The 26680-nt window shown below is 45.7% G+C and overlaps 1 protein-coding gene across 3 annotated transcripts in view; it reads left to right on the forward strand.

Annotated features, from left to right (window-relative positions):
* The first annotated feature begins 14998 nt into the window (after positions 1–14998).
* The window catches only part of ALS2CL (ALS2 C-terminal like), a 178492-nt gene continuing 166810 nt past the window's right edge, over positions 14999–26680 (forward strand). For all 3 annotated transcript variants that reach the window (XM_030197218.1, XM_030197245.1, XM_030197252.1), the window contains exon 1: positions 14999–15073. The gene's annotated coding sequence lies outside the window, so the exon portion shown is untranslated. The remainder of the gene's footprint in view (positions 15074–26680) is intronic.

A 26680-nucleotide genomic window follows, 5' to 3' on the forward strand; every position in this document is an offset into this window, starting at 1 on the left:
CAAGGATTCAACAACTTGGGGACAGTGGTAAGCCACACAGGAGAACCTAGACTTTTAAACCAGCTGTTCCCTCAGGAATCCATTCGGTGGGGTGACACCTTTGCACACTGTCAGCTGAAACACTATGTTCACTCTCTCGATAGGGTGGCACTTCAGTTTCGCTTAGGAGAGAGAATTTTAACCCTATTTGCCGAAGTCTCTAGTGAGGCCCCCTCCATTTCTAATCTACAGAAGAAACTTTGGACATTAGTGCCTGAAAAGGAGCTGGTTCAGCTTAAGAGACGTTGGGAGGTAGATGTAGGTCAAGATCTGACTTCTTGGGATATTGCAGCGCATCTTAAGAATATTACACAATTAATTACTGGTGCAGGGTATAGAGAGTGCGCATACAGAGTTATACACAGAGCATACTTCTCACAAGTTCAGCTATTCCGAGCAGGTGGAATAAAGACACCCACTTGCTTGAAGTGCAACTTAGCAGATAATTCTTTATATCATGGGTTTTGGGGATGTCCGCTTATAAGATGTTTTTGGAAGAGGGTGGTGGCATTTCTTTCTCTTTTGATGCCGAAATGTATACAGGGAACACCTGCCCAGGTGGTGCTTGATTGCCCGGACACATTTAGAGGGCTTAGAGCGGGTGAAGCCTTGCTGTGTCGCAAGCTTTGTTTGATAGCAAGAAAGTGCATCTTGCAAAAATGGGCTTCACAAGACAAGCCAGAATACTGGCACTTGCGAAACCAAATACATCAGGTAATTACTTGGGAAGCACAAGAAGCTAGAGGATCTTATAAACGTAAGCTCCGATTTTTTGGGATTTGGAACCCCTACTTGGCCAAGATAACACAACGGGGAAGAAGTCTAATCCTTAATAAACTATGATTGATATTATACTTAATGCTGGTGCACAGTGGGGAAAATATTATATGGGAATATAGGGAGGGTGGAGGGGTAGAGGAAGGGAGGGGGATATATGGGTTCAAATATAATGGAAACGATTTAGGTTGTCAGGGTGATATACCAACAGAATATACTGTGTATAGGTTATTTTGGTGTTTTGTAATTTGAGGTTTTGTAATTTGTTGCCACTAAAAAAACTGTTGAATACTAATGGGGGGGGGGGGAGGGAGGGGGGAGGGGAGGGGGTAAGGAATGGGGAAGCTCAAATAGGGGGGGGGGGAAACTTGATGGCGTTTTGTAGTATTAAGGAACACTTGATGGGTTGTTGCTAAGTTATCTATTTTGTATCACCAGATGGCTGTATGTTTCTTTGCTTAGACAAGTCATCAATAAAAATCGTTGAAATATAAACTGATGCAAAGAGAAGAAAAAAAAAAGCAGACCTTAGTCAGGGCAGAGATTTGTTGGACAAATAAAAGCTCTTGGTCAAGGGTTACTCCAAGGTACCTGAAGTGGATTATCAGAGGGATTTTGGCATTTGAGAGCCGGGGGGAAAAGGGATGTTGTGGTAGGGATGCCGTAACTGAGCATGCGATGGTCTCTCTTGGGTTAAGGAGAAGATGATTTTCAGTTTGCCATGATGTGATAGATTAATAAGGTCAGTCCCATGTAGAAAAAAGAATATTGCCCATATAATAGAAAGTGTGGATTCTAAGTTCTTGGATCATTGAATAAGAGAGGGGCACATACAGGACCTTGGGGAACACCACAGGACATAAAATATGTGTCAGAAGATAAAGATGCGTGAGAGACGTGAAAGTGGAGGAGTGGCCTAGTGGTTAGGGTGGTGGACTTTGGTCCTGGGGAACTGAGGAACTGCGTTTGATTCCCGGCACAGGCAGCTCCTTGTGACTCTGGGCAAGTCACTTAGCCCTCCATTGCCCCATGTAAGCCGCATTGAGCCTGCCATGAGTGGGAAAGTGCGGGGTACAAATGTAATAAAATAGATACTATTGGAGATTCTACATGGAATGTTGCTATTCCACTATCAACATTCCATGTAGAAGGCTGTGCAGGCTTCTGTTTCTGTGAGTCTGACGTCCTGCACGTACGTGCAGGACGTCAGACTCACAGAAGCAGAAGCCTGCGCAGCCATATTGGTGATCTGCAAGGGCCGACTTCTACATGGAATGTTGCTAGTGGAATAGCAACATTCCATGTAGAATCTCCAATAGTAGCAACAGTGGAGGAGTGGCCTTGTGGTTAGGGTGGTGGACTTTGGTCCTAAGGAACTGAGTTTGATCCCCGGCACAGGCAGCTCCTTGTGACTCTGGGCAAGTCACTTAACCCTCCATTGCCCCATGTAAGCCGCATTGAGCCTGCCATGAGTGGGAAAGCGCGGGGTACAAATATAACAAAAAAAAAAAAAGGTGCAGCCTTAAGAAAAGAAGTAAACCATGAGTAGACAGTATCAGTAATACCCAGACTTCCAAGTCTAGATAGTAAAAGATCAGGGTTAACAAGGTCAAATGCAGCAGTGCAGTCTAAGGAAACCAGAATAGTAATGCTACCAGTGTGAGTTCTGTGAAGGTCCCAGCCTGCCTGCCTGAAGCTGAAGGAGGCACAGCTTGCAGGCAGGGTTTGGGAATCCCTTCTCAGTTTCTGCCCTGGCCCTCTACATGTCTGACACCAGCCTTGGCAGGGAGAGAATAGTTTCACAACTGTGACCAGGGCAGAAGCAGGATTGGCAAGGATGGAGAGTATTGCTAGCATCAATATGTTTTTTGGAGTTTCTGAATACAATATCTTCAGTGATTTTAGATGCATAGCATAAGTTCAGCTCTTCAGGTGCTTAGGTACTCGACACCAGCGATGTGCCAGTGAAGCCGCCCTCAAGGACGCTCACACATGCTCACCAGTTATGCGCATGTGTGAGCGTCCTTGAGGGCGGCTTCACTGGCACATCGCTGGTGTCGAGTACCTAACCACCTGAAGAGCTGAACGCAAGACCCCTGAAGATGCTAACTATAGCGAAACATGATCATGTCGGTTCCTGGGTGTATCGATTACCTAATACATTATAAACTCATGTGGAAGTTTACTACATAGTAGCTAACAGTTGACTGTATCAGCAATTTGGAGTTTCTGGAGTCCTTACCCGGAAGGGTAGAAGATAGTCGTCTTTTTACAACTAAGACTATACTCACATTAAAGGATATTCAGCTTGAATGTAAAGCATTCGCAGTGGTTCTTTACGAGATTGGAACTATCTACACAGCCTGGTTGAAATTCTGTTACGTGGAAAGGACTCAAGTGTTATGTGTTATTGATCTGCATGGTTAAGCAGTTGTATGACTAGGCTTTAATGTGATACTCCACATTCAGTATCAGTCCTGTTATGTTTGTACTTGATTGCAATATTTTGCTGAAGTTTATGTGTGTATGTGAGAGAATGTTAGGGATGTGTGTGTGAATGACTTTTATGACTATGAGTTAACAAGATTAGTACGAGATAATTAGATTTTTATATAAACAGAATAAAGATGTTTTTTGCATTCCTAACAGTTGTTGTTATGAGAATGAATACAGATTCAATGTGGACATCCTGAAATCAGACTGGCAAAGCAGATGTCAAGGATCGATTAGAGGGCCACTAATTTAGAGCACAAATATGGCCTAATATGTGCTGTCATGACACCTCTGGAGAATCCGCAGGGTTAACGTACAGATACATGTACTATGCAAAGCTGCAGGAGGCCAGTGCTGCATCAGAACATCAGTTGTTTGGGCAACATTATATTCACAAGGAGACTTTGCAGTGATACTCTGCACTGAATCAGAGTTTGTGGTGCTGCATTATGCAATGCCAGTGGCGTACCAAGGGGGGGGGAGGGGCGGCGGGGGCGGTCCGCCCCAGGTGCACGCCGCTGGGGGAGTGCCGCGCACCGATCAGCTTCGTTCGTTTCCATGCTCCCTCTGCCCCGGAACAGGAAGTAACCTGTTCCGGGGCAGAGGGAGCATGGAAACGAACGAAGCTGACCGGCGCGTGGCACCCCCCCCCAGCGGCGTGCACCCGGGGGAGGGTTCTTTCACCGGGGTGGGGGGTTGCGCTGCACCCGGGGGCGGGGCACATCGTCGATCTGCCCAGGGTGTCAGCCCCCCTAGAAACGCCACTGTGCAATGCCTATTACTATATCCTACAAGGCAGGATGACTAAAGTACAAGAAGTGGGATTTCAAAATCAGCATGATGGATCCTTTGTACCCCTTGATATAACCATGGCAGAGGAACATCAGACAGTAGTGAAGCTTTCTCCTTCCTTCTGGACCCAGGGCTGCTGAGAAGGTGGGGAGGCAAAATTCCTCGGTCCAAGGCCTCCAAGGGGGGGCCCGGCGCCAGGTTCTTTCTCTCTCTCTCTCTCTCTCTCCTACTCCTGACAGGACCCGGGTGATTGCGTCGCGACAGAAGCAGGAGAAAGAAAACTCCGGCACCAGCCCCCCCTCCCCCCCCCCCCCCCCGCATTGCCTGCCAAGCAGCTGCTGGGCCCTCAGGTCACTCATGCTTGGTTTTTAAACTGAGCATGCGCGACTTGAGAGTAAAGCAGCTGCAGGGGCAGGCAATGCAGCTGAGGAAAGAGCAGCGTTAAAGGAAGGGCCTCGGGATCCAAGGTATTTATAGTTCTGGCAGGGGGGGGGGAAGCAGCAGCAGCGGCTCTGCCCCGGGCCCAGCTCAGTCTCTCGGTGGTCCTGTCTGGACCTAGATCTGCCTGGTAGGTTTCATGTTTGGGGTCACCTAGAATCACCAGGTAGGTTCTGGTACAGGATCTTGTGATGCACCAGTAAGGAGTGGGATTCCTTCACCTATAAGCCTAGTTCTATCCCCTATTGTTCCCTCCCTCTCCCGCCCTTTCATTCAGCTCACCTTTTGAGATCCCTGTTTTCTTTCTTCATTTAGATGGTGGTGATTGTTGTTTTACATACAAAACTACCTTGTGACATGGTATTGTGTTACATCCTTCACAAGTAACTCTACCTAATAAGAAAGAAGTCATTGATTTTGGAATGGGCTTTGGAAAGCTTAATCCTTGCTGGATCTTTTTCTGGTTAATCTGGATGCTGAATACCAAGGACTTTTTTTCTGCTGTAAAGGTCATTATGACTGAATGCCTAGGATATTCTGAGAGGGATAGTTTATCTTCCAAGCTCTGCTTAGTGAAGCATAGTAGGTAAGGTAATGTGATTATTGTAGTGTTATAAGACAGACTGGCCCTCTGTAGGTAGCCTTTGAATAAGTACTTTGTGCATGAAATGTATAGTTTATGTTGTTCAGGTAAAAGTTCATGTTGCTATAAGAATTTCTCCAAGTATTTGTAATAGTTTTGAAAGTCAGTTTTAAATACCTAAGTATCAAACATATTTCCACAAAACACCAAGGTATTACCTTTTATGCTATTTAAAAAAAAACAAAAACAAATTGCCATCAAATTTCCTTTGTCATGTTATTCCTGTGCTATATCATTGATTATTCAACATGTGAAAACAGGGAGCCGAAAAGAATAGTTCCCACCATAGGCGGTGTGGAAGGCCTCTGTGGTAACATGATCAAGGGTGGGCCTGGAGCCCAGGTAAGACAGAGCCACACAGTGGTTACAGGTGAAAGAAAATGCACTATAAATCCACTTCTGAACTCTCATCCCCCGTAATCCCACATCACTCATACCTTTACTCACAGAAATATGTATACCATATGTCTTTATGCCTTAGTATTGCCCTTTAAGCTCCCATTGTCTCCTTCCAATGTTCAATGTTTGTGCTCCATTGTTGCACTCCTTAACGACACTTCGATTGTCTCGCATAACTCTGCACAATGTAATCCATAACCAATCGGTAACAAATTGTACTTCCATCATTAATTTCTTATTGTAAGCCACACTGAACCCGCAAAAAGGTGGGAAAATGTGGGATACAAATGCAATAAATAAATAAAATACAGTTTATTATAAGTATCAGGTAGGGGTCGTGTTCCATTCAGAGGCAGGGGAGAGAAAAACACAAAAAAAGATGTTCCTTAAATGTAACAAGGTTCTCCAGTGACCTGCTCCTGCGGGACCACAGGGTACATTATTGTTTCTCAGCATGACAGCACATTTTACTCATCTCTGGCCTGGTTCCCCAGAGTTAACAATATAGAGGCCGATATTCAGACTGCGGGATGTATCCCAGATGCCTCCTGCAGTCGGCGCTGAGCCCATATATTCAATGCCGGGCCTTTTTCTGGTGACTGGTATTGAATATCCGGGTGTTTTGGGCCAGTTTCTACTTATCCAGCCAAGTTGACATTCAGCGCTGGCCAGTTAAGTTAAAACCAGCCAAGGATAGGCCTGCTATTTTGGCGGCTTAATTTGGGCAACCGAACTTAGACTGTGATGCGCTGAATATCGGCGGATAGCCAGTTTTATCGAGTGATATAACTGACTATTCACTAACAAGGGGATGATCAGAAGAAAACGCCAGTGCTAGAGGCTGTTAGCGCCATACTAGCACCGGTGTTTGCTACCGCCCCATGATCAGAGCCCTCGAGCACGTGAAACAACGCGCTCGAGGGCTCTGAACGCAAGTAGCATGCAAATGCATGCAAAACAGGGCTTAACATATTCACCCCCAATGATCAGCAGCCAGCGCGCCAAAGATTGGGTTGCTGGCTGCGGCAAAACCTACGCCAGCTCTGAGCTGGCGTTAGAGTTTGCAGATCATTGGGGAAGAATGGTGAGCACTGTCCAGCATGCATTTCCATGCTGGCAGGCCCCAATTCCCCCCAATAGCAAACCTGCCTGCAAAATTTGGACGTTTCTGTGACGGGGCAGTCAAGGACGTCCAAAATTGGACATTTCTGCGGGAAAGACATCCACACCTTCGCTATACCTCCAACACCCCTTGAAATTTGGATGTCCCTGCGGGCAGTTGAGGATGTCCATCTTCCAATTTAAAGATGGGCGTCCTTCGCTTTTCATTGGTCTCCAGCCCAGACCTGTCAAACAAGTGCGGGAGGATTGTGCTGAGTGCATGCTCAGGCACAATTCGCCCGCACTTCTACCCCATGATCAGAGATAACTGCGTGCTTAAATTTGCATGCAATTATCTCTGATCATTGGTGCGATAAAGCCCCACCCTGTTCCAGCGCTATTTTAGAGCGCTGTTTGGAACAGCGCGGGGCTTTTGATCATCGGTCTGTAAGTGCTAACTGGTGATATTCAGTGGGAGATAGCCAGCTATCTCCTGCTATATATTGCCGGGTAGCCAGTTAAGTACCATTTAACCAGCTAGGTTCTGTTCCTGGCCGGTTAAATGTTTTAAAATAATTGGCCGGATAGTCTCTAGCAGTTACTTGAATCCAAATGCAAAGTTGCAAAGTTAAAAGTTGAACTTGGCCCACCTGACTGTAGCAGTTGCAGTTCACATGTAGGTGGTGGTGGTGGTAGAAAATGCAGTTGGGCATTGCTGCTTCCCTCTGGGCCTCCTGAACCTAGCCTGTACCCTGGGTTTCTATACTTCCTGGGTAGGGTTACCATATGTCCGGATTTCCCTGGATATGTCCTCATTTTCCTTGGATATGTCAGGGGTCCAGGCGTTTTTTTGCAGGCAGCCCATTTGTTTGGGTTTCTGGTTTGGCTGGCAGGTGGGTTGTCCTTCTCCCCCCCCCCCCCTATCCCCCGAGACTACCGTAGCATGTCCTGTTGGTCTAATGGCCTCTTCGGAGCAGCAAAGAACCCCACTCTTTCTTGCTTACTGTCACAGACCTCCCTGCTGCTGTCACTTCCTGAAAATGGCTGCTGAGACTTCATGCAGCAGCCTTACATAAGTACATAAGTAGTGCCATACTGGGACAGACCAAGAGTCCATCAAGCCCAGCATCCTGTTTCCAACAGTGGCCAATTCAGGTTACAAATACCTGACAAGATCCCCAAAAAAGCACAAAACATTTTATGATGCTTATGCCAGAAATATTTCTCCCAAGTCCAATTTAATAATGGTCTATGGACATTTCCTTTAGGAAGCCGTCCAAACCTTTTTTAAACTCTGCTAAGCTAACCACCTTTACCACATTTTCTGACAATGAATTCTAGAGTTGAATTACATGTTGAGTGAAAAAAAAAAATTATCCGACTCGTTTTAAATTTACTACTTTGTAGCTTCATCGCGACGGAAGTCTTGGCACTCATTTTCCAGAAGTGGCAGCAGGGGGCAGGAAAGAGTGGGGTTCTTTCCTGCCCTGAAGAGGCCACTAGACCACAAGGCCACCACTTGAAATCTTGGCAGTCATTTTTAAGAAGCGGCAGAAGCAGGGAGGTCAGCAGTAGCAGGCAGGGAAGAGAGGGGTTCTTTCCTGCTCCAAAGAGACCATTAGACCATGAGGCCACCACTTGAAATCTCACAGCCATTTTCAAGAAGAGACAGCATTATGGAGTTCAGCAGCAGTGGCCAGGAAAGAGTAGGTTCTTTCCTGCCTCGAAGAGGCCAATAGATCACCAGGTCATGCTACAATATATTCAGGAGGGGAGGGGAGAGAGTGAAGGGGAAAAGCTGCTCATGGATGGGAGGTAGAGAAGGGGGCAAGCTGCTTGGAGGGGAGAAGGGGGCAAGCTGCTCGTGGGTGGGAAGGAAGAGAGAGGAGAGGGGGGACATGCTGTAGATGGACGGGAGCGAAAGAAAGAGAAGGGAAAAGGGGAAATGCTGCAATGTGATTAAATTCCTCAATTGTGATAAAATTTTTAAATTGTGATTAATGATTAATGCATTAATTGTGTAGTTAACTGCGATTAAATTGCAGCCTTAATTTGAACTATGGAAGAAAATGCAGTTCTGTTACTTTTACCAGTATTTTCACTGCTTATAGAATCTGGCTTTCTTGGGGGTCAAGCTGGCTGTATAGCAGGGATGAAGCAGGGCAGGATTTTATTTTTTTGCTTCCTCTTTTTTCTCTGCACAAATATGGTAACCCTATTCCCGGTTCATGCTCACCTGGCTCCCTCCTTGGGTGGGACTATTGGGCTCATTTTCGAAAGAGAAGGGCGCCCATCTTTTGACACAAATTGGGAGATGGGCGTCCTTCTTCCAGGGTCGCCCAAATCGGCATAATCGAAAGCCGATTTTCGGCGCCCTCAACTGCTTTCCGTCGCGGGGACAGGGCTTTTTTTGAGGGGGTACTTGGGGGTACCTAGTACCGGCACCTTTTCCATTGTCTGCTAAAATTAACCCATGGTCCCCAAGTTTTAATGAAAGTGCTCAGGCTCTGCACACCAATTCTGCCTTGTTATAGATTCTGTGACATGTTGCAGGGGGCCTGGCTATTGTGGGGTGGATCTCTCAGTGATCACCCCATCTCTGAAGGGTGGCCTGGCATTTGAGTACCGGCACCTTTTTCGCTAGAGAAAACGCACTGCGCGGGGATGACCAAAGTTCAAGGGGGCATGTCAGAAGCGTAGCGAAGGCGGAACTGGGGCATGCTTAACACATGGGTGTCCTCGGCCGATAATGGAAAAAAGAAGGGCGTCCCTGACGAACACTTTGACGGCTTTACTTGGTCCTTTTTTTTTTTACGACCAAGCCACAAAAATGTACCCTAAATGACCAGATGACCACCTGAGGGAATCGGGGATGACTTCCCCCTACTCCCCCATTGGTCACCAACCCCCTCCCACCCTAAAAAAAAATTACAATATTTTTCCCAGCCTCTATGCCAGCCTCAAATATCATGCCCAGCTCAATGACAGCAGTATGCAGGTCCCTGGAGCAGTTTTAGTGGGTGCAGTGCACTTCAGGCAGGTGGACCCAGGCCCATCCCTCCCTACCTGTTAAACTTGTGGTGGTAAATGTGAGCCCTCCAAAACCCACCACAAACCCACTGTACCCACATCTAGGTATACCCCTTCATCCCTAAGGGCTATGGTAGTGGCATACAGTTGTGGGAAGTGGGTTTTGGGGGGCTCAGTACACAAGGTAAGGGAGCTATGCACCTGGGAGCAATTTATGAAGTCCACTGCGGTGCCCCCTAGGGTGCCCGGTTGGTGTCCTGGCATGTGAGGGGGACCAGTACACTACGAATGCTGGCTCCTCCCACGACCAAAGGGCTTGGATTTGGTTGTTTCTGAGATGGGCGTCCTCGGTTTCCATTATCGCCAAAAATCAGGGACGACCATCTCTAGGAATGACCATCTCTAAGGTCGACCTAAATTTGGAGATTTGGGCGTCCCCGACCGTATTATCGAAACGAAAGATGGACACCCATCTTGTTTCAATAATACGGGTTTCCCTGCCCCTTCGCGGGGACGTCCTGTGAGGACTCCCTCAGGAAAACTTGGGTGCCCCGTTCGATTATGTCCCCCCACACGTTTTAAGGTGGCTCTGACACTTTGAGGGAGTATCCTTAAGGGGAATTGGCAGCGTTCTATAGACTCCCCCACAGTCTCATTCTGGGAAGGCAACCTCTTCCACCTTCCCCCCAAACCCCTGCACCCATGGATTGAAGAGCAAAGCCTGTAGATTTTGTCCCAGGGCTGATGAGAGGGGGGAGGGGGCAAAATTCCCCAGGCCCAGGCCTGCAATGGGGGTCTGGTGCCGGGGTCTCTCTCTCTCTCTCCTGCTTCTGATGGGACCCGAGTGATTGTGTCCCAGAAGCACCCTTGGATGCTGGGGAGGACCCGGAGGAGCAAACACTGTAGGTCTTCTTCCAGTGCTGCTCTTCTGTCCATTGCTTGCTGAGCGGCTGCTTTTCCTCTCAGGCACACATGCTTGGTTTTGAAACCGAGCATGCCCTGAGAGAAAAAGCAGCTGCAGGGGCAGGCAATCAGCAGAGTGAAGACTCAGCGCTGGAGGAAGACGTCTTTTGCGGATGGGTCCTTGGGATCCCTGCTAGCCAAGGTATTTTAATTGTGGCAGGGGTGGCAACAGCAACCATCATGTGTGTGTGTGTGGGGGGGGGGGGGGGGGGGTCAGCAGCAGATGAGGATTGGGGGGGCAGAAGCGGCCCTGCCCCGGGCTCAGTTCAGTCTTTCGGCGGCCCTGCTTTGTCCTCACTCTGGGTGTCTCAGGGAGCGCTGCTTGTCCAGTAAAGTGGTGTGGGACGCTGATGGTGAGCTGAACAGCCCCCTGCCGTAGACCTGAGAGGCAGCACCAGTGCCTTTGCTTGGCAACTGACTGGCCTTGGGCTGGCTATAGCGCTGCAGCTCCTGTGACTCCACATGTCGGCAGAGCCTCTTCCCGATTAAGAACATAAGAATAGCCACACTGGGTCAGACCAATGGTCTATCAACCTCCAGTATTCTGCTTCCAACAGTGGCCAGTTCAGGTCACAAATACCTGATAGAATCCCAAATAGTAGCAAGATTCATGCTACTGATCCCAGGGACAAACAGTGGCTTTCCCCATGTCTTTCCTTGACTGTTGTCCCTTGGTGGGGCTTTCCCAGTGATGTCAGATGCCATGTTTCTTTTGTGCCAGCCTCCTCCTTTGTCACAAACTGACTTTTAAAAATAAATAAACAACCTTGTACAAAGTATAAAAGTACAGCTTCAAAGTAACGGGTTACAAGAGAAAAGTAAGGCAAAACAAATGTAACTCATTACATGTGAAAGTACTGAAAATTGTAACAAAACATTGTAACATTGCTTTTGACTCGTAACCACTTGTAACCACTCGCCTCCACCTACCCTCCTCTCCTCCTTCCTGTACACATTAATTGATTTGATTTGCTTACTTTATTTTTTTGTCTATTAGATTGTAAGCTCTTTGAGCAGGGACTGTCTTTCTTCTATGTTTGTGCAGCGCTGCGTACGCCTTGTAGCGCTATAGAAATGCTAAATAGTAGTAGTAGTAGTAGTAATAACGGAAGTGTAGTTTGTTACTAATCAACTCAGGATAAAAGAATATCTTTGGGTTGGGCTAGCTATCATAAAGGATACTGGGGGGTGATTGATTACTGAAGAGAAGACAGAGGTGAGAAGATCAGCCACAAAATCTACCCTACCTAGTACCATGCCAAAATATGCTAGTGAGCAGTCTTCAACTGTGCCCTGGACAGGGATTCTTCAGCTGCCCCACTCGTGAAGGGCTTCACCAGCAACCCAGCTCCACTCAGGACTGTGTGCTGGGGAAATTAGCATAAGGCCACAGTAATGCATCCATGCATTGCGGATCTTCCTGGTAGTAGGGTGGCAGAACTGATCCTATGGTGTTTCCTCAGTAAAAATGAAGGTCTCAGTCCACCTAGTGGTAATGGCACAGAACTGTTGCTATGGGTTAAATGCTGCCAAATAAGGGAGATATAAGCAAGGAGTAAGACCGTGTTGTCCATAACAAAAGAGCAATTTTATAACTAGGTGACCATGGTTATGTGTGTTAGCAACCCAAGTGCTATTCTACAAGGGCTACAATGGAAGCAAAACCCGGACTGGATCAATGTGTCCTCCTTTTTCTTGAAATGTCCAATTACACAGTATCGCTCTTATTTTCAGTGAGGGGGTCCTCTATATAATACAACGTATAGTACCCAGCTCACATACTATATGACAACTTCTTCTTTATACTATTCATATAGGTATTATTATATAGGATCCATCAGACGTCTCTGTCACCACCGTTCAGGCTAGTGTGAGCCAGGCACTTTTATGGTGGGCAGATATTCCTCATTTGATCCCATTAGATCCCAACTTTTATTATTGTAACCCATATAGGGTTAAATTATTTTACCTGGGATGCCTCTGAGGGTGAGCTCCGGGGTGGGGAACCCAGCGTGGAACAGAGTAAGAAGGGGGAAGTGCTCCGGTGCACTTCTCCGGTGTTTTTTATTTTCTAAATGTGTTGGCGGGCGTGCTGTTGGGTGGCACGCGCTGAGGGGAAGCCACGAGGAGGGAGAGAAGCAGCTGATGGCATGAGCCAGATGCTGGCTTGTGCCAGGGAGTGCAGCAGGCGCGTGCAGAAGAAAACTTAAAAATAAACACAGTTAAATGCTAAATGAGGTAAGGAAAATGTATTCAAATATGTGTAAAGTGCTGTATATTGCTGAAAATGTCATAATTTAATGTAAAGTGTATGTTTATAGGGGATTGCAAAGTGTTAGGTTAGTGCAGGGGCTCATGCTGGGCTTGTGCCATATATGACATACTTAAGTTCTAAATGGCTTGTGTGGCAGTTGGGAGGTAAGCTAAAGGCTGTGCAGACCTGTAAAAGTGGTCTCTGCGCAATTCAGCCAAGAAATACATTTAAATTGAGTTTTGAAAGGTTTGGGTAATCAATTAAAAATATTGGTATGTGTCTGCAGTGGGAAAACTTAATTTTAAAAGCCGCTCGCGTGTTGTCAGGAGGCTTTAGGCAAGTGATTTTGGTTTGGATGGGAAAGCTGTTGCCTGAATCTTAATTTAACTTCATATGTTAGAAGTGTCTTTGATAAATAAAATATTTGGGCGCAGTACCAGTCTGGCTCACTAATAGAAGTGAACTTGTAAGGAACTGGTGTGAGTTTCAAAATACTTCTGTGAGGGGTTGTCTGCCTTGTGACAAGGTTTAACTAAATAATCACCCCAGTAATTGTGAGCTTCATCAATTTAAGGAAGAGGGGAAAAAAATCTCATGATTATAATACCCCTGTCTCTGAAAGAGCGGTGACCTGCTGCAGAGAAAAAAAAAAATCAACACATAGGATTTAATAATTCTAGTGCTTATATTAAATTGTGATACATTTTTGGGGATTTATTGGTTTGGGAGGGTTTAGATAGGGATGTTCAATCATATTTTATTTTACCTGGGAATAGCTAGATAGGGAAAGGAATAATTATAATGAGCCACTGCATATTAATATGAGTGGACTGGATAGAAAAGGTTTAAGGTTTTTCTTATTAAGTTGGTTACAGCTTAGAGTAGTAGGTCCTTCGGAGGAGTTCCAGTTCCTGTCTGCAGTATACCCGCTATCATCTTGAAAAGAAAAACAGCACGGTACCGGTACCCAACAATAAAAGAAAGAGAGATTCATACAAAAGTGCTGGAGAGGAGTATCCTTTAATATATCAGCCAGAATCAACCAGGCCCTGTTAAAAACATTGACTTATAATTCTTACCTTATTTTTCCTTGAAGAAGTTCCTGCAAAAGAAAACATAAAACAAAGATATGGAGGGGGGGCGGGAACAGCGGGGATGAGGGGGGGGGTGGAGGTTGGTGCGCGCGATGTTCGTTTCCAGGCGGCAGCATCCGACAGTCCGACTCCGTTTCCCTCTCTGTTCCGCCCTCTGACATCATCATGTCTTGACGCGAGGGCAAGACAGAGAGGGAAGTCTCTTCTGCGCATTTGCAGGTGAGTCAGTCACTTGCCATTTATATGTTTGACTAGCCTTCAAGCCCGTAAAAAGATTTCCAGCTACCCTCCTCGCCGCCGCTCCCTCCCCCCTCCGTGCTGGGCCCCCTGTACTGACCTGACAGCGCCTCTCACCTCCGTGTGAAAGCGCTACAGGCAGCAGCAGATCGCTCTGCTGCTGCCTGCAGTGCTTCCACACGGAGGTGAGAGGCGCTGTCAGGTCAGTGCAGGGGGCTGGATACGGAGAGGGGGCGGGAGCGGCGGCGGGGATGGGGGGAGGGTGGAGGTTGTTTCGCGCGATGTTCCTTTCCAGGTGGCAGCGGCGGCGTCCGACAATTCGACTCCGTTTCCCTCTCTGTTCCGCCCTCTGACGTCATCACGTCTTGACGCGAGGGCAGGACAGAGAGGGAAGTCTCTACTGCGCATTTGCAAGTGAGTACGGTCACTTGCCGTTTATAAGTTTGATTCTATAATAGTGTCTTGGGTGCCTAGATTCCAAAGGCAAAATTTGAATATTTAGTACAGCTCATTAATTGGAGGGTCAAAACCATCAGGGTTGAATGAAGCCCATGGTGTATTGTGTAGCTAGGTAAAAGTGCAAAGTGTTGAGCAGCCTGTTTTTTTTTTTTTTGGTGAGCAGCCAGGGCCTGGATGTCTGCCACTTGTTGCCATGCCGACAAGGAATGTCTGCAGTGCACCTTGGGATAGACTGTCAGAAGACAGCAGCACTTCCTTGTTTTCTCCTTAGCAAATAGCATAGTGAAAAAAGTTAGAGCAACTTGTCACATGGAGTAGCACTGGAAAATGCTGAGGAGAAACCCGAACAAAAGGGTAAGGGAACTTATCAACAGCTGTTTTTTCTTCTTATGAGGATTTTTTTTTGCTAATGAAGTGATTTTTACTCTTTTCCACTGCAAGCTGATATTTTTAGGGTTGGTACACAGACGTGTTGGGGCTGGCAGTAATGCTTAATCCCTCTCTGTCATAACTGAGCACCATATTGTACGGAGGTTTTGCAGATTAGATATTTTAAATAGGTGGGGCTGTTAGATGAAGCATTCTAATTGAATATGTTGTTTAAAGGTTTTAGCAAAGCGCATTTTCTTTTGCTGGCAGTTAACAATGTGAAACAAGAGAGAAAGGAAAGCAACAAATGTATCAATTCATCTGTTACATCTTTGTATTGAGCTTACCTCGTTTCTTTAGGATCCTGGCAAAACTGGAAGTGGTCCTTCCTAGGGATACATTCAGCTACCCAGGGATTTTGCTTATTTATATTCCTGTCTTCAGCCCTCAGTTTACTCAACCCAGTATATAGGTAGTTGAAGGTCACAGATCACAGGTCAAAAACTGCACCTTCCTTTCTAACTCTTTCTTTGAAGTGGTGAGGTGTGGTAGCCGTGTTAGTCCACTCTTAAAGGTTATCAGTAGAAATCAAACAAAATAAAACATGGAAAAGAAAATAAGATGATACCTTTTTTATTGGACATACTGTAACTTAATACATTTCTTGATTAGCTTTCGAAGGTTGCCCTTCTTCGTCAGATCGGAAATAAGCAAATGTGGTAGCAGATAGTATATATAGGAGAAACATCAAAGCATTACTTTGACAGTCTGACAGAGTGGGAGGGTGGGGGTATGCATGGGGACATCAAAGCATTTCATTGATATTCTAACAGACTGGGTGTTGGTAGGTGAGAGGAGGGTAATAAACAGAGAAATAAACAGAGAAATACAGCTTTATGGTTTATAATGAGTTAGAAAACCCAGATCCTTATTAAGTCCTGTTTGTTGGGTGTCAAAATATTCAATCATTCTTATTTCAAAGGTCTTAAGTTCCTGTATTGTTTTAAAATTACCTTTCAGTATTCTTACTGTGAAATCACTGGTGCAGTGTTCTGGTCTCCTGAAGTGGTGAAAAAACATAGTAGATGACGGCAGATAAAGACCTGTACGGTCCATCCAGTCTACCCAACAAGATACCATATGTAATGAGTTTATGATGCAATACTTCATATGGATACCTGATCTTGATTTGTCCTTGCCCTTTTCAGGGCATAGACCTTAGAAGTCTGCCAGGCACTGTCCTTGTTCTAAATGTCTGAAGTTGTTGAAGCCCCTGAAAAGCTCCGCTGCAGCCCATCAAAAACTATTCAGCCAAAATTAGGGCACAGACCTTAGAAATCTTGCCCAACACTGGCTTTGCTTCCCAATTAGCAGTGTTGCTACCTAATCTCTGCTAAGCTTCTTTGGATCCATTCCTTCTAATCAGGATTCCTATGTGTTTATCCCGCACATTTCTGAATTCTGTTACCTTTTTCATCTCCACCACTTCCCGCAAAAGGGCATTCCAGGTATCTACCACCCTCTAAAGTGAAGAAAATACCTCCTGACATTATTCCCAAGTCAGCTTCCCTTCAACCTCAATTCATGGATAAAGGTGAGCCGGTTGATATTGTGTATCTGGATTTTCAAAAGACATATTTGACAAAGTACTTTATGAAAGACTCCTGAGGAAATTGGAGAGTCATAGGATAGGGGGTAGTGTTCTATTGTGGATTAAAAAGGGGTTAAAAGACAGTAAACAGAGAGTAGGGTTAAATAATCAGTATTCTCAATGGAGAAGGGTAGATAGTGGAGTTCCCCAGGGGTCTGTGCTGGGACTGCTGCTTTTTAACATACTTATAAATGATCTAGAGATGGTAATTAAATTTGTTGATGACACAAAGTTATTCAGTGTTGTTAAATCACAAGACGATTGTGAAAAATTACAAGAGGACCTTACGACACTGGGCGACTGGGCATCCAAATGGTAGATGACATTTAATGTGAGCAAGTGCAAAGTGATGCATGTGGGAAGGAGAAACCTGAACTATACTTATATGATGTAAGGTTCCACATTAGTAGTCACCGACCAGGAAAGGGATCTAGGTGTCATCGTTGATGATATGTTGAAACCCTTTTGCTCAGTGTGTGGCAGTGGCTAAGAAATCAAATAGAAATGCGGGCAATATACTGTACTAATAGTAACAATTGATTGTGAAGAACAGTGGGGCCCTTTTACTAAGCCGCGTAGGCGCCTATGCACATCCGTGTGTCAATTTGGAGTTACCGCCCAGTTACCACGTGGCCCATGCGGTAATTTTATTTTTTATGTGCATCCGCTACACGCACCAGAAAATATATAGCTTCTCCTGCTAACCTACCCCTTACCTCTCTACCCTCATCTCCCCTTACGTTCCTACCCGTAACCTCCGCTCTCAAGACAAATCCCGCCTTTCAGTACCCTTCTCCACCACCGCCAACTCCAGGCTCCGCCCTTTCTGCCTCACCTCACCCCATGCTTGGAATAATCTCCCTGAGCCCATACGCCAGGCCCCCTCCCTGCCCATCTTCAAATCCTTGCTCAAAGCCCACCTGTTCAATGTCGCCTTCGGCACCTAACCACTACACCTCTATTCAGGAAATCTAGACTGCACCAACTTGACATTTCGTCCTTTAGATTGTAAGCTCCTTTGAGCAGGGACTGTCCTTTTTGTTAAATTGTACAGCGCTGCGTAACCCTAGTAGCACTCTAGAAATGTTAAATAGTAGTAGTAACATACATACATACATAGTAGATGACGGCAGAAAAAGACCTGCACGGTCCATCCAGTCTGCCCAGCATGACAAACTCACATGTGCCATTTTTTGTGTATACCTTACCTTGATTTGTACCTGTCTTTTTCAGGGCACAGACCGTATAAGTCTGCCCAGCACTATCCCCGCCCCCCAACCACCCGCCCCGCCTCCCACCAAGTAGTAGTAGTAGCGTGGAGAAAATTGGGAGATAACTCCGACTTGAGGTGCTTAGGGGATTTCTGCATGGTTAACGCGAAAGACCTTACCGCTAAGTCAGTGGCTGGCGGTAAGCTCTCAGGCTCAAAATGGACGCGCGCCAATTTTTTATTTTGCTACACGACCATTTCAGCAAAATTTTTAAAAAAGGCCTTTTTTACAGGTGCGCTGAAAAATGGATCTGTGGGTGTTCACAACATGGGCCTACACTACCACAGCCCATATTTCAGCACACCTTAGTAAAAGGACCCCAGTGTGTTTTAAGTGTGTAAAATGTATTGGATATTTTCCTGTCTTAAATATGTCTGAAGTGTATTTCTCCCGTTTGGCCATCAGATGGTGCTTGTTTATACTTAAAGCTGTTACAGAGGACTGATCTCTTTCTTTATTTAGCACACAGATAATAGGAAGTGTTTGTAGTGATGTAACCAGTTTGTATTTGAAACTTGACTGTTCTTGGCTCTGATTGGCCTGGAGTTTGAAATTACCTAGCAGATGCTGGCTGTTGCTTCAGTTTCAGCCTGGGAGAGGAGAGAGAGATCTCTTTGCTGAATCTCTATGAACAGATATATGCCCTGATCTTGCCAAGTACTTTCTAGGAGTAAGCAAACATTTAGTTAGCTTCATAATTGATCAATATTTCAGTTACCTGCCATTGTTTTGCTGATTGCACATTTTTTGTTCATTGTTCAATTTTAAAGAAAATAAATAATTGTTTATTGTCTCTGCCTGTCTGGACTGATAAAGAATCCTGGTGTTTCCTGGGACCCGCTGCCAGCCTTGAAGTTTAGCCCGTGTTGTTGTTGCCAATTCCCCTGGCGGGGCCGATGTGCTCACCAGTTCTGCGGCGTGTAGTGCTTCCAGGCTTCCTGTAGTGAGTGCACTGCTGCCCTTCAATGCAAAGTTCAGGGAGAAGGGAAAGCCCCATCTGTACTGCAGGTGATTTTTATTTAAGACCTCCAGAGCTGGTTTCATCTGGCATCTTTGTTGCAGGGTATACTGCGACAGATCTTGATATACCAGAATCTTGGCCCCTCCGAACTCGAGATTCTGCGCTCTCCGCGCACTGGCCATTATCTGCTCTTTGACTTCATATTTATGAAAGCGCACTATGATGTCTCGTGCCTGCTGCTCCTTATGTGCTCCCAAGGCTCTATGGGCTCTATCAAGTTCCACTGGGTTTTCACCTGCCTCCTGGCCCAGGAGCGTGGCACACATAGTCTGCACTATCTTCAGGACGTCTTCCGTCTCTCCTTCCTCTGGGACGCCGCGGAACTGAAGATTATTGCGGCGTCCTCTATTCTCCAAGTCATCTAACTTATAGGCATACTATTATGTTTAGTCAGGGACTCCGCCTGCTCCTCCAGTTTGAGTTCTGCCTCCTCCACCCTGCCCCCCAACTCACGGAGATCCGTGCTCAGTGTGTCCATACACTCAAGAATTTCTTCCTTTGAGTGCTTGATCTCTTTTTGGATATTCGATAAGAATATGCGCAACCCAGTAGAAATACCTTTTTTGGAGGGCGGATTGCGCGTTTCAGCAACCGAGAGGGCCGAGTCAGAGTCAGATGGCAGGCCCGATCCGAGGACTCGTGGCACTTGGCGGTCTTTCCCGCCATGCTTTTTTCTGACCGCTCGTTCTCCTTCTTGCGCGTCGCGGGAGTTTTGCTCATTACAGTGTATGAAAGAAGGGGAATTCCGCCAGTCTGTGTCAGCATCTTTTTCCACCGAAAGCTGCCTTTTAGTGCTGTTAAATTCTTTTTTTCGGCGTTAGGGGGCAGAGCTTCGGGACTAGGCAGCCATTTCTTCCAGTGACGTCAGTTCCCCCAACATCCGTAATTGTTACTATTTAGCCGAGATTGGGAGGTGGGGCTGGTATTTGGGTGGTGGGGCTAGTTCTGGGCAAGACTTCTACAGTGTGTGTCCTGAAACTGGGGCTAGTTCCGGGCAAGACTTCTACGGTCTGTTTCCTGAAAATGGCAGATACAAATCAAGGTAAGGTATACACAAGAAGTAGCACATATGAGTTTATGTTGTTGGGCAGACTAGATGGACCGTGCAGGTCTTTTTCTGCCGTCATCTACTATGTTACTATGTTACTATGTTACTATGGTGGTTTGTGTGTTGGGTTTGTGAGTGCTTTCTGGGAACTGTGCGACCACTGGTAGTGTGGCTTTATTAACCTAGAAGTCACTGTGGATAATTTGAGAGTGGGAGACTCGCGCAGAGGCGGTTATGACCCAGTCGGTGGGAGAAGGTTTGCTAGTGTAGAGCACAAGCAGCAAGTGCAGGTGGACCTCAGCTGTGCTGGGGATAGACCCTCTAAGTGGCCACAAGGTAACCCCAGGCAGGTGGCTAGGCATTTTGTGACAAACATGCAGAAATCATGGGACACTTTTATGAAAGGGTGCCAACAATTACGTGCCTAGAGGAAGTGTGGTAGGCTCGTAGGCTATGTTTCCTCTAAGGAGTGTCCTGGTGTGTGCAAATGTTTTTCGTGTGAGCAACAAGTTTTAAAAACCAACATTTTTGGGCACCAGTATTAACAATGCATTTCTGTATATAGCCCAAAAAAGAACATTTTTGTGAGCAACTATGTAAAATCTGTGAGTGGCACTCCTAAAATGTATGAGCAGTCACTTGTGCGCTCCACCTCGAGGGAACATTGGTGGGAGGAGCCTATTCTATAAAGGAAAGTAAGCACCAGCTTTCTTTATAGCAGGGTGTTGTAATCCAGTCCCTGGGGCACACCTGGCCAATCAGGTTTTAGGAATATCCACAATGAATATGCTAGAGATAAATCTGCATGCACCATTCTTCTAATTTTTGCAGATCACTTTTCATGTTGTCCCGGAGGATGTGGTCTGCAGAAAATTAGAAGAATGATCTAATGTTTGGCTATTCAAATTTAATGTGTTGAAGTGTAGAGTGATGCACATGAGGTGTAGGAACCCAATAGAGCTCTATTTGCTAGTGTGTGAGAGTCTAAAAAGTGCTGGCGGGATCTTGGGCTGATAGTGTCAGAGGATCTTAGGTAATGAAACAATGTGACAAGGTGGTAGCTGTAGCCAGAAGGATGCTACATAGAGAGAGGCATCACCAGCAGATGAAAGGAGGTTGATTTCGCTGTACAAATCATTGGTGAGGCCCCACTTGGAGTGTGGTTTTCGGTTTTGGAGGCTATAACTTGCTAAGGGCAAAGACAAGTCTGGAAGCAGGTCAAAGGAAGGCGATAAAAATGGTATGGATTTTTGGGCAAAAAGACCTGAATATGTATACCCTAGAGCAGTGATGGGCAACCTTTTGAGCTTGGTGTGTCAAAATTCGCCAAAAAACCGAGCATAACTCGGGTGGTGTGTCACTTCGAGAAAAAAACCATAATTTCGCGATATTTATAGTTTAAATAACAAAAATGTATAATTGTAATATAAAACTGTATTTAATAAACCAAAAACTAATTATTTAACTTACCTACTTAGTGACTTCTTTGTTCATCTGTCAGTCGGTTTCTTTTGTTGGTCTTGATATTATTTAACTTGTGTGGGGTGCCATGAACTAAGATAAGTGAGGGGGAGGGGGAATTCTTTAACTAATCTGCCTATTAGTGACTTTTTTGTTGCTGAATTTCATTGGCTAAATCTTCAATTGAAGGTTGGTATTTTGTACACTTCAAGCCCAAGCAAGCGCTACTAACTTCATCTGTCAATCTGTTTCTTTTGTTGGTTTTGATATTATTTAACGCTGAGAATAAGGTTTCACAAAAGTACGTAGAGGGAAAAATTGTGAGTAAAGCCATTGCTATATTTTTCAGGGTGCTAAAAGTGTCTGGTAATCGGATCCAGGCACTCCAAATTTCCTGGTAACTCAGATATTCTCTTAATAATTGCATCTTTATTCTGCATATCGTGAAATAGAACTGGTGCACATCTTAGGAGAGTTTCTTTAATAAATTCTCCCTCACTGAGTGCTTTTCCATGCTGAGCTATGGAGTGAGCAATGCTCAAACTTGCAGATGTTAAATTTGTAGAACCTTTTACAAATTTAAGGATGGACTTAGATTGGCTCTTATAAAAGTGTAGCTGCCTGGAAATGTATTCCTTCCGTTCATCCTCACTTTTTTTCAAGAGCTGGGAATGATTAGTTTCAAAATGTCTATTTATATTCCACGTTCTGCTTACTACCGTTTCAGTACATAGAACGCAAAATGATTTGCCATTTTTTTCTATAATGCCATACATCTCGGTCCATGTCTCTTGAAAGGGTCGGCTACTGCTACTACCACTTCCTTTACTTAACCTTGGTTTTTTATTTTTTGAGTTCTCCATCAGGGGGGCAGAGACAGAAGATAGAATTATAGATAGCCTGTTAGCCCTGCAGGCAATTAAGGGTTAACTAGCCTAACTGACCACCTTATGTAAATTAAGATGGCTGCCGCTATTTCTAATGGCGGGAAACGGCACCCATAGCACATGCCCTCACCTCTCCCAGCCTCCCCCTCACCTATCTCAGTAATGGTGGTCAATTACAAATCCACGACACCCCAGAACAGTAGATTGGATGATGGTTGCTGGTAATGGTGATCACAGGGCCCTCAGAGATGCGTCCCCCACGGCATTCCGCTGCTCTCTGCTCCGCCGGCCGGAAGTGAGGAGCCGGGGCAGAGGGAGCAGCAGGGAGGGAGCCAATAGGAGCGCACACGGCACACCCCCAGCGGGTAAACATGCACCGGGTGATTTCGCCGGGGGGGGGGGGGAGGTCGCGCTGCACCGGGGGGGAGGGGGGGGCGCATCGGCGATCCGCCCCGGGTGTCAGCAAGGAACTCCGCTGCTTCTCTGTATGCGGCCACATGCGGCCGCGTGTCACTGAAAATGGCTACGCGTGTCAGTACTGACACGCGTGTCATAGGTTCGCCATCAGGGCCCTAGAGGAAAGGAGGAACAGGAGAGATATGATAGAGACTATTAAATATCAGAGATGGTAAAACAGTAAAACTAGAGGACATGAATTGAGGATACAGGGTGGTGGTAGACTTAGTGGCTTATTTTCAAAGCACTTACTTACAAAGTTCTATAGGTTACTAGAACCTCAGTGATATGGTAACCTATAGAACTTCGGAAATCGAACTGCTTTGAAAATACTCCTCCAAGTCACTTAACCCTCCATTGCCCCAAGTACAATATAAAGTACCTGTAGATAATATGTAAACTGCTTTGATTTTTGTAACCATATCAAATTCCATCCGCTTTCCTTTTCCCCATGTAATACCTGCACACATCAACATGAGCTCATTCTAGCTTGTCATAAAGCTCCAATAATTTGCCAGCTGTTTTCCCCGGGTTCCCTCTATCTTTCAAAATATATTACTGGTTTTATTTGGCATCACTGAAATAGATTGGGCTTCTAAGTAACTACTACTACTACTACTGCTTAACATTTCTAGAGCGCTACTAGGGTTACGCAGCACTGTACAAATTAACAAAGAAGGACGGTCCCTGCTCAAAGGAGCTTACAATCTAAAGGACGAAATGTCAAGTTGGGGCAGTCTAGATTTCCTGAGAAGAGGTGTAGTGATTCGGTGCCGAAGGCGATATTGAAGAGGTGGGCTTTGAGCAATGATTTGAAGATGGGCAGGGAGGGGGTCTGGCATATGGGCTCAGGGAGTTTGTTCCAAGCATGGGGTGAGGCGAGGCAGAAAGGTCGGAGCCTGGAGTTGGCGGTGGTGGAGAAGGGTACTGAAAGGAGGGATTTGTCTTGAGAGTGGAAGTTACGGGTAGGAGCGTAAGGGGAGATGAGGGTAGAGAGGTAAGGAGGGGCTGCAGATCGAGTGCATTTGTAGGTTAGTAGGAGAAGCTTGAACTGTATGCGGTACCTGATCGGAAGCCAGTGAAGTGACTTGAGGAGAGGTGTGATATGAGTATATCGGTCGAGGCGGAAGATAAGACATGCAGCAGAGTTCTGAACGGATTGAAGGGGGGATAGATGACTAAGTGGGAGGCCAGTGAGGAGTAGGTTGCAGTAGTCAAGGCGAGAGGTGATGAGAGAGTGGATGAGAGTTCGGGTGGTGTGCTCGGAGAGGAAAGGGCGAATTTTGCTAATGTTATAGAGGAAGAAGCGACAGGTCTTGGCTCTTTGCTGGATATGCGCAGAGAAGGAGAGGGAGGAGTCGAAGATGACACCGAGGTTGTGGGCAGATGAGATGGGGACGATGAGGGTGTTATCAACTGAGATAGAGAGTGAAGGGAGAGGAGAAGTGGGTTTGGGTGGGAAGACAATAAGTTCGGTCTTGGCCATGTTCAGTTTCAGGTGGCGGTTGGACATCCAGGCAGCAATGTCGGATAAGCAGGCCGATACTTTGGCCTGGGTTTCCGCAGTGATGTCTGGTATGGAGAGATAAAGCTGGGTGTCGTCAGCATAAAGATGATAGTGGAAACCATGAGATGAGATCAGGGAGCCCAGGGAAGAGGTGTAGATTGAAAAAAGAAGGGGTCCAAGGACAGATCTCAGAGGAACTCCAACAGAGAGCGGGATAGAGGTGGAGGATGAACCATGAGAGTGTACTCTGAAGGTACGATGGGAGAGATAAGAGGAGAACCAGGAGAGGACAGAGCCCTGCAACCCAAAAGAGGACAGTGTCAAGAAGTAAGTTGTGATTGACAGTGTCAAAAGCGGCGGATAGGTTGAGGAGAATGAGGATGGAGTAGTGACCTTTGGATTTGGCGAGGAACCGGTCATTTTAGACTTTAGATAGTGCTATTTCTGTCGAGTGTAGGGGGCGAAAGCCGATTGAAGCAGATCGAGGATGGCATGAGAGGAGAGAAAATCAAGGAACAGCTGTGAACGTGTTCAAGTATCTTGGAGAGGAAGGGTAGGAGGGAAATGGGGCGGTAGTTGGAGGGACAGGTAGGGTCAAGTGATGTTTTTTTGAGGAGTGGTGTGACTACAGCATGCTTGAAGGTGTCCGGGACAGTTGCAGTGGAGAGAGAGAGGTTGAGGATATGACAGATGGGGGGGGGGGGGGGGGGGTGATAGTAGGAGAGATGGTGTTAAGTAAGTTGGTGGGGGTGGGGTCTGAGGAACAGGTGGTGTATTTCTATACCTGATTTTTTTTTAATGCACAGTAATTTTTAACTGGTTTTAGTTTCCTTGCTTGATTGTTAAAGTAAATTTGTGTAATTTAGCCCTTGGTGTGTTTTCTCTCTGCTGTTGTTTTTATGTCAGCCATTTTCCACCATCATCAAATGTCTCACTCTAAGAATATGCACAGACAAAAAAGTTTGGTTTGTTTTTGATTAATTTGGATTTTATTTTCATTTTTTGGACATTTTTCAGTTCATTTCACACATTCTTTTCAGCTTGTATTAATTGATTTAGGCTATTATTTTAGAAACATATTCATAGTGGCATATACCTATGTTTATCACACACACATGTAAATACTGATTTCAGAAGCTATTTGCACACAGAGATCCAAACCACACTGAGATGTCATGTATTCTCCATTTTACAAAGGAAATACATTTGTATGGGGAAAAATATCCACATCTTGTTTTACACTAGTTCAAAGTCACATACAGGTTATTGAAAAAGTGCTTGTTTCAGCCAGGGCTTTATGGGGGGTCTTTTACTAAAGATTAGCTCGAGTTATCTGCAGCAGGGCCCATTTTGTTCCTGACTGGGTTAAAAACCAGTTAAATGGAAGGAGACACAGGTGGTAGTAAATAGAGTTCGCACTGAGGAAAAGGATGTTATCAGTGATGTACCACAGGGATCTGTCCTTGGGTCGGCTCTTTTTAACATCTTTGTGAATGATATTGTGGAAGGATTGTCTGGTAAGGTTTGACTCTTTGCGGATGGTACCAAACTCTGTAATAGGGTAGAGGGTGTGGATAGCATGAGGAGGGATCTTGCGAAACTTGAAGAATGGTCTAGGAATTGGTAACTAAAATTTAATGTTAAAAAATGCAGGGACATGCCCTTGGGTTGTAAAAATCCAGGGGAACAGTATAGTACTTCTGTGTACGAAAGAAGAGTAAAACTTGGGGGTGATCATATCTGATGATCATAAGGTGGCTAAACAGGTAGAAAAGGTAACAGTCAAAGACGGAAGGAAGCTTAGGTGCATAGGGAGAGAAATGGCCAGTAGGTAAAAAGAGATGATAGTGCCCTTGTATAAGTCTCTGGTGAGGCCTTATTTAGGATACTGTCTGCAGCTCTGGAGACCACACCTTCAAAAAGATATAAACAGGATGGGGTTGGTCCAGAGGGCAGCTACAAAATTGGTCAGTGGGGACAGACTTAAAAACCTCAATATGTATACTCTGAAAGAAAGGCAGGAGAGAGGGGATATGAAAGAGACATTGAAATTTCTCCATGGCATTAATCTACTGGAGGCTAGCCTTTTTCAAATGAAGGAAAACAATGGAATTAGAGACCATATGATGAAGTTAAGAGGTTATATGCTCAGGAGTAATCTAAGGAAATACTTTGTTATGGAAAGGGTGGTGGATGCATGGAATAACTTCCCGATGGAGGTGGTGGAGACAAAAACTGTCTGAATTCAAGAAAGCATGAGACAGACACGTGGGATCTCTTACAGAGAGGA

Source organism: Microcaecilia unicolor, chromosome 1 (genome assembly GCF_901765095.1).
Source record: "Microcaecilia unicolor chromosome 1, aMicUni1.1, whole genome shotgun sequence".
Taxonomy (NCBI): Eukaryota; Metazoa; Chordata; class Amphibia; order Gymnophiona; family Siphonopidae; genus Microcaecilia; species Microcaecilia unicolor.